The sequence below is a fragment of the Syngnathus scovelli genome, chromosome 8 (genome assembly GCF_024217435.2).
Source record: "Syngnathus scovelli strain Florida chromosome 8, RoL_Ssco_1.2, whole genome shotgun sequence".
Lineage (NCBI taxonomy): Eukaryota > Metazoa > Chordata > Actinopteri > Syngnathiformes > Syngnathidae > Syngnathus > Syngnathus scovelli.
The window spans coordinates 1,297,054-1,305,000 of record NC_090854.1 but is presented as its reverse complement, the minus strand read 5'-3'; the positions used below and the strand labels follow the sequence as shown (position 1 = coordinate 1,305,000).

Below are 7,947 nucleotides of genomic sequence, written 5' to 3'. Positions count from 1 at the left end.
GCTTTTGTTATACTTGTTTACTTGTTTGTCTGTTGTGAGCCATGTCTTGTCACCGTGGGATAGGGGGGAACGAAATTTCGGTTTCTTTGTGTGTCTTTGGCATGTGGAGAAATTGACAATAAAGCTGACTTTGACTTTGACTTTGACAACACATTGCGCTTCCATGTAGTGTTTTTACCTTTTTCATGACATTTATTTTGATACAGCCAAATGCAGGTTTTGTGCACTTCACTTTTCCGTTGGGCATTCGCGTAGAACCCTATTCCAGTTACGGCCAGATTCTTTTAGACTAGTGGTCCCCAACCTTTCTTGCGCCACGGACCGGCTACGCGTCAGAAATATTTTTGCGGACCTGCCTTTATATATATAAATAAACAATAAATCTATATAAATAAATACTACATTTATAATAAATATATATACCGTATTTGCCGGTGTATTGGTCGACCTTTTTCGATCCAAAATCGACCGAAAAAAATCGACCTCGACTTATACACCGAGTCATAAAATTTAACTTCGTATTCATCGCTTCAAATGTGATGGTAACCAAGGCCGTTTCTCATGCATCTCATTGTGCGTTGCACTTAGAAAATTTGAACCGGGCGGCGTGCGCGAGTGCGCGGCCCGCTGGAAGTCGAATGAGGCGCCGCGACCACCTCCGCGGTGCTTATAAACAGCCGATCCGCTCGGCGGGGGCTATTTTCGGCCACTTGGCTCGTGCGCACGGCCTCCCGGATGTGCCGGGCGGGTGCGCGAGCTCGCCGGCCGCTGGAAGTCGAATGAGGCGCCGCGACCACCTCCGCGGTGCTTATAAACAGCCGATCCGCTCGGCGGGGGCTATTTTCGGCCACTTGGCTCGTGCGCACGGCCTCCCGGATGTGCCGGGCGGGTGCGCGAGCTCGCCGGCCGCTGGAAGTCGAATGAGGCGCCGCGACCACCTCCGCGGTGCTTATAAACAGCCGATCCGCTCGGCGGGGGCTATTTTCGGCCACTTGGCTCGTGCGCACGGCCTCCCGGATGTGCCGGGCGGGTGCGCGAGCTCGCCGGCCGCTGGAAGTCGAATGAGGCGCCGCGACCACCTCCGCGGTGCTTATAAACAGCCGATCCGCTCGGCGGGGGCTATTTTCGGCCACTTGGCTCGTGCGCACGGCCTCCCGGATGTGCCGGGCGGGTGCGCGAGCTCGCCGGCCGCTGAAAGTCGAATGAGGCGCCGCGACCACCTCCGCGGTGCTTATAAACAGCCGATCCGCTCGGCGGGGGCTATTTTCGGCCACTTGGCTCGTGCGCACGGCCTCCCGGATGTGCCGGGCGGGTGCGCGAGCTCGCCGGCCGCTGGAAGTCGAATGAGGCGCCGCGACCACCTCCGCGGTGCTTATAAACAGCCGATCCGCTCGGCGGGGGCTATTTTCGGCCACTTGGCTCGTGCGCACGGCCTCCCGGATGTGCCGGGCGGGTGCGCGAGCTCGCCGGCCGCTGGAAGTCGAATGAGGCGCCGCGACCACCTCCGCGGTGCTTATAAACAGCCGATCCGCTCGGCGGGGGCTATTTTCGGCCACTTGGCTCGTGCGCACGGCCTCCCGGATGTGCCGGGCGGGTGCGCGAGCTCGCCGGCCGCTGGAAGTCGAATGAGGCGCCGCGACCACCTCCGCGGTGCTTATAAACAGCCGATCCGCTCGGCGGGGGCTATTTTCGGCCACTTGGCTCGTGCGCACAGCCTCCCGGATGTGCCGGGCGGGTGCGCGAGCTCGCCGGCAGCTGGAAGTCGAATGAGGCGCCGCGACCACCTCCGCGGTGCTTACAAACAGCCGATCCGCTCGGCGGGGGCTATTTTCGGCCACTTGGCTCGTGCGCACGGCCTCCCGGATGTGCCGGGCGGGTGCGCGAGCTCGCCGGCCGCTGGAAGTCGAATGAGGCGCCGCGACCACCTCCGCGGTGCTTATAAACAGCCGATCCGCTCGGCGGGGGCTATTTTCGGCCACTTGGCTCGTGCGCACGGCCTCCCGGATGTGCCGGGCGGGTGCGCGAGCTCGCCGGCCGCTGGAAGTCGAATGAGGCGCCGCGACCACCTCCGCGGTGCTTACAAACAGCCGATCCGCTCGGCGGGGGCTATTTTCGGCCACTTGGCTCGTGCGCACGGCCTCCCGGATGTGCCGGGCGGGTGCGCGAGCTCGCCGGCCGCTGGAAGTCGAATGAGGCGCCGCGACCACCTCCGCGGTGCTTATAAACAGCCGATCCGCTCGGCGGGGGCTATTTTCGGCCACTTGGCTCGTGCGCACGGCCTCCCGGATGTGCCGGGCGGGTGCGCGAGCTCGCCGGCCGCTGGAAGTCGAATGAGGCGCCGCGACCACCTCCGCGGTGCTTACAAACAGCCGATCCGCTCGGCGGGGGCTATTTTCGGCCACTTGGCTCGTGCGCACGGCCTCCCGGATGTGCCGGGCGGGTGCGCGAGCTCGCCGGCCGCTGGAAGTCGAATGAGGCGCCGCGACCACCTCCGCGGTGCTTACAAACAGCCGATCCGCTCGGCGGGGGCTATTTTCGGCCACTTGGCTCGTGCGCACGGCCTCCCGGATGTGCCGGGCGGATGCGCGAGCTCGCCGGCCGCTGGAAGTCGAATGAGGCGCCGCGACCACCTCCGCGGTGCTTATAAACAGCCGATCCGCTCGGCGGGGGCTATTTTCGGCCACTTGGCTCGTGCGCACGGCCTCCCGGATGTGCCGGGCGGGTGCGCGAGCTCGCCGGCCGCTGGAAGTCGAATGAGGCGCCGCGACCACCTCCGCGGTGCTTATAAACAGCCGATCCGCTCGGCGGGGGCTATTTTCGGCCACTTGGCTCGTGCGCACGGCCTCCCGGATGTGCCGGGCGGGTGCGCGAGCTCGCCGGCCGCTGGAAGTCGAATGAGGCGCCGCGACCACCTCCGCGGTGCTTATAAACAGCCGATCCGCTCGGCGGGGGCTATTTTCGGCCACTTGGCTCGTGCGCACGGCCTCCCGGATGTGCCGGGCGGGTGCGCGAGCTCGCCGGCCGCTGGAAGTCGAATGAGGCGCCGCGACCACCTCCGCGGTGCTTATAAACAGCCGATCCGCTCGGCGGGGGCTATTTTCGGCCACTTGGCTCGTGCGCACGGCCTCCCGGATGTGCTGGGCGGGTGCGCGAGCTCGCCGAACGCTGGAAGTCGAATGAGGCGCCGCGACCACCTCCGCGGTGCTTATAAACAGCCGATCCGCTCGGCGGGGGCTATTTTCGGCCACTTGGCTCGTGCGCACGGCCTCCCGGATGTGCCGGGCGGGTGCGCGAGCTCGCCGGCCGCTGGAAGTCGAATGAGGCGCCGCGACCACCTCCGCGGTGCTTATAAAGTGCCGATCCGCTCGGCGGGGGCTATTTTCGGCCACTTGGCTCGTGCGCACGGCCTCCCGGATGTGCTGGGCGGGTGCGCGAGCTCGCCGGCCGCTGGAAGTCCAATGAGGCGCCGCGATCTCCTCCGCGGTGCTTATAAAGTGCCGATCCGCTCGGCTTGGAGCTATTTCCGGCCTCCCGTTGGTGCCGGGCGGCGTGCGCGAGCTCGCCGGCCGCGATCTCCTCCGCGGTGCTTATAAACAGCCGCATGCGCACGGCCTCCCGGAATTTGAACACATTTCGTCAATAAATTTCGCATATTCAATTTTGAAGTTTAATATAATGCAACAATTGAGCTCGACTTATACAAAGGATATATCATAAAATCGTAAATTTCCGTCGAATTTTAGGGGGTCGACTTATACACCGAGTCGACCTGTACACCGGCAAATACGGTAAATACGATTAAATAAAATGATACGACTGGCATAAAAACAAATATAAACCACATAAAAATAAAAGTCACCATTACGTTGAATTATTGGGAGCACCGAGCTTGTTTCTCAGAAACGAGCCGGTCCCATCCAGGCGTAATCGGAGACAATGAAACCCGAAGTGGTTAAGGTTTGTCTTTTAATGCAGGATGCTTGGTCTCCATGTGCCGAAGCAGTTTTGAAGGCTTCATTGGCTCGCGCGCTAGTTTCAGGGGCGATTGTGTCTATAAAATGCAAAATGTTGGGTCACCTCACGGCTTACGGCCATACTACCCTGAGAACGCCTGATCTCGTCTGATCTCGGAAGCTAAGCAGGGTCGGGCCTAGTTAGTACTTGGATGGGAGACTACCTGGGAATACCAGGTGCTGTAAGCCTTTTCTTTTTCTTATGTGCACTTTAAGCTCTTTTTTTTTTTTTTTCTTATGTGCACTTCAATCGTTTAAGCCAAGAACTTTTTACAGCACCCATCACGAATGGCATTCGGAAACTGCAAGCCTAGTTTGAACTCCGACACTGAAACTACAACACGAGTTCAAAACCTCTATGTACAGTGAATAAAGAGCATGGCTCCCTGTGAACTCAAAGCAGCAGTCTTTACTTGTAAAAGAACCCAGCACAACACATTGCGCTTCCATGTAGTGTTTTTACCTTTTTCATGACATTTATTTTGATACAGCCAAATGCAGGTTTTGTGCACTTCACTTTTCCGTTGGGCATTCGCGTAGAACCCTATTCCAGTTACGGCCAGATTCTTTTAGACTAGTGGTCCCCAAACTTTCTTGCGCCACGGACCGGCTACGCGTCAGAAATATTTTTGCGGACCTGCCTTTATATATATAAATAAACAATAAATCTATATAAATAAATACTACATTTATAATAAATATATATAAATAGGATTAAATAAAATGATACGACTGGCATAAAAACAAATATAAACCACATAAAAATAAAAGTCACCATTACGTTGAATTATTGGGAGCACCGAGCTTGTTTCTCAGAAACGAGCCGGTCCCATCCAGGCGTAATCGGAGACAATGAAACCCGAAGTGGTTAAGGTTTGTCTTTTAATGCAGGATGCTTGGTCTCCATGTGCCGAAGCAGTTTTGAAGGCTTCATTGGCTTGCTCGCTAGTTTCAGGGGCGATTGTGTCTATAAAATGCAAAATGTTGGGTCACCTCACGGCTTACGGCCATACTACCCTGAGAACGCCTGATCTTGTCTGATCTCGGAAGCTAAGCAGGGTCGGGCCTGGTTAGTACTTGGATGGGAGACTGCCTGGGAATACCAGGTGCTGTAAGCTTTTTCTTTTTCTCATGTGCACTTCAAGCTCTTTTTTTGTTTGTTTTTTCTTATGTGCACTTCAATCGTTTAAGCCAAGAACTTTTTACAGCACCCATCACGAATGGCATTCGGAAACTGCAAGCCTAGTTTGAACTCCGACACTGAAACTACAACATGAGTTCAAAACCTCTATGTACAGTGAATAAAGAGCATGGCTCCCTGTGAACTCAAAGCAGCAGTCTTTACTTGTAAAAGAACCCAGCTGCCACCATCGTTCCTGTGCCAAAGAAACCTGCACCGTCCTGCTTCAATGACTACCGCCCTGTGGCACTGACGCCCATCATCATGAAGTGCTTTGAGCGGCTGGTCATGGAGCACATCAAGTCCGTTCTCCCCCCCACCAATGACCCTTTCCAGTTTGCGTACCGTGCCAAGTGGTCCTCTGAGGATGCCATCTGCTCTGCCCTCCACTCGGCCCTCACCCACCTGGAGAGAAAGGACTCATATGTGAGGTTGCTGTTTGTGGACTTCAGCTCTGCCTTCAACACCATTGTGCCGCAGCGACTCATCTGCAAACTCGACGAGCTGGGCCTCAGTACCTCCCTCTGCAACTGGATACTGGACTTCCTCTGTCAGAGGCCTCAGGTGGTGCGTGTTGGCGACAAAATCTCCGCCAGCATCACGCTGAGCACGGGAGCCCCCCAGGGCTGCGTGCTCAGTCCATTGCTCTTCACCCTGCTGACGCATGACTGCACTGCGACCTACAGCGACAACCGCATAGTGAAGTTTGCTGACGACACGACTCTGGTGGGTCTCATCACGAAGGGCGACGAGACTCGGTACAGGTCGGAAGTTGACCTTCTGACCACGTGGTGCAGGGACAACAACCTCCTGCTGAACGTCAATAAGACCAAGGAAATGATTGTTGACTTCCGGAAGGGTCACACAACACACCTGCCGCTGATCATCGACGGTGCTGTGGTGGAGAGGGTGAGCTGCACCAAGTTCCTGGGGGTGCACATCAGTGAGGACCTCTCCTGGTCCGAAAACACCTCGTCACTGGCGAAGAAAGCTCAGCGCCGCTTGTACTTCCTGCGGAAGCTCAGGCGTGCATGTGCTCCTCAGGCAGTCCTGTCTACATTCTACCGTGGCACCATTGAGAGCGTCCTCACTAGTTGCATCGCTGTCTGGGGTGGTAACTGCACTGAACAGAACTTGAAGGCCCTGCAGCGCATAGTGAATACGGCTGGTAAGATTATTGGTGCTTCGCTACCCTCCCTGAAGGACATTTACACCTCCCATGTCGCCCGCAAGGCAACCTCGATTGCCAGAGATGTGAGTCACCCGGCTCACTCTTTGTTTGACCTTCTGCCCTCTGGGAAGAGGTACAGGAGCCTGCGCTCCCGCACCACCAGACTCGCCAACAGCTTCTTTCTCCAGGCTGTTAGGGCCCTGAACTCGCTACCCCCTTCTGCGTAGCGTGCGGCACTGTTGCGCTATTTTCGGGAATGTCTGCTGTACGCGCACTTGCTCCTTTTTTTTCTGCTCCTCCTATTTATTTATTTATTTATTTATTTATTTATTTATTTATTTATTGTTGTGTTATTTATTCATTATTTATTCAGCACGCTTTTGTTATACTTGTTTACTTGTTTGTCTGTTGTGAGCCATGTCTTGTCACCGTGGGATAGGGGGGAACGAAATTTCGGTTTCTTTGTGTGTCTTTGGCATGTGGAGAAATTGACAATAAAGCTGACTTTGACTTTGACTTTGACAACACATTGCGCTTCCATGTAGTGTTTTTACCTTTTTCATGACATTTATTTTGATACAGCCAAATGCAGGTTTTGTGCACTTCACTTTTCCGTTGGGCATTCGCGTAGAACCCTATTCCAGTTACGGCCAGATTCTTTTAGACTAGTGGTCCCCAACCTTTCTTGCGCCACGGACCGGCTACGCGTCAGAAATATTTTTGCGGACCTGCCTTTATATATATAAATAAACAATAAATCTATATAAATAAATACTACATTTATAATAAATATATATACCGTATTTGCCGGTGTATTGGTCGACCTTTTTCGATCCAAAATCGACCGAAAAAAATCGACCTCGACTTATACACCGAGTCATAAAATTTAACTTCGTATTCATCGCTTCAAATGTGATGGTAACCAAGGCCGTTTCTCATGCATCTCATTGTGCGTTGCACTTAGAAAATTTGAACCGGGCGGCGTGCGCGAGTGCGCGGCCCGCTGGAAGTCGAATGAGGCGCCGCGACCACCTCCGCGGTGCTTATAAACAGCCGATCCGCTCGGCGGGGGCTATTTTCGGCCACTTGGCTCGTGCGCACGGCCTCCCGGATGTGCCGGGCGGGTGCGCGAGCTCGCCGGCCGCTGGAAGTCGAATGAGGCGCCGCGACCACCTCCGCGGTGCTTATAAACAGCCGATCCGCTCGGCGGGGGCTATTTTCGGCCACTTGGCTCGTGCGCACGGCCTCCCGGATGTGCCGGGCGGGTGCGCGAGCTCGCCGGCCGCTGGAAGTCGAATGAGGCGCCGCGACCACCTCCGCGGTGCTTATAAACAGCCGATCCGCTCGGCGGGGGCTATTTTCGGCCACTTGGCTCGTGCGCACGGCCTCCCGGATGTGCCGGGCGGGTGCGCGAGCTCGCCGGCCGCTGGAAGTCGAATGAGGCGCCGCGACCACCTCCGCGGTGCTTATAAACAGCCGATCCGCTCGGCGGGGGCTATTTTCGGCCACTTGGCTCGTGCGCACGGCCTCCCGGATGTGCCGGGCGGGTGCGCGAGCTCGCCGGCCGCTGAAAGTCGAATGAG

General features: G+C 56.3%; 2 non-coding genes across 2 annotated transcripts; both read left to right on the top strand.

Annotated features, from left to right (window-relative positions):
- The first annotated feature begins 4,083 nt into the window (after window positions 1-4,083).
- On the top strand, window positions 4,084-4,202 carry LOC125974274 (5S ribosomal RNA). Its single transcript, XR_007483444.1, has one exon. It is a non-coding gene; the product is annotated as a 5S ribosomal RNA (ribosomal RNA).
- Window positions 4,203-5,012: 810 nt separating this feature from the next.
- LOC125974278 (5S ribosomal RNA) lies at window positions 5,013-5,131 on the top strand. The gene has a single exon (XR_007483449.1). It is a non-coding gene; the product is annotated as a 5S ribosomal RNA (ribosomal RNA).
- The last annotated feature ends 2,816 nt before the right edge of the window (window positions 5,132-7,947 follow it).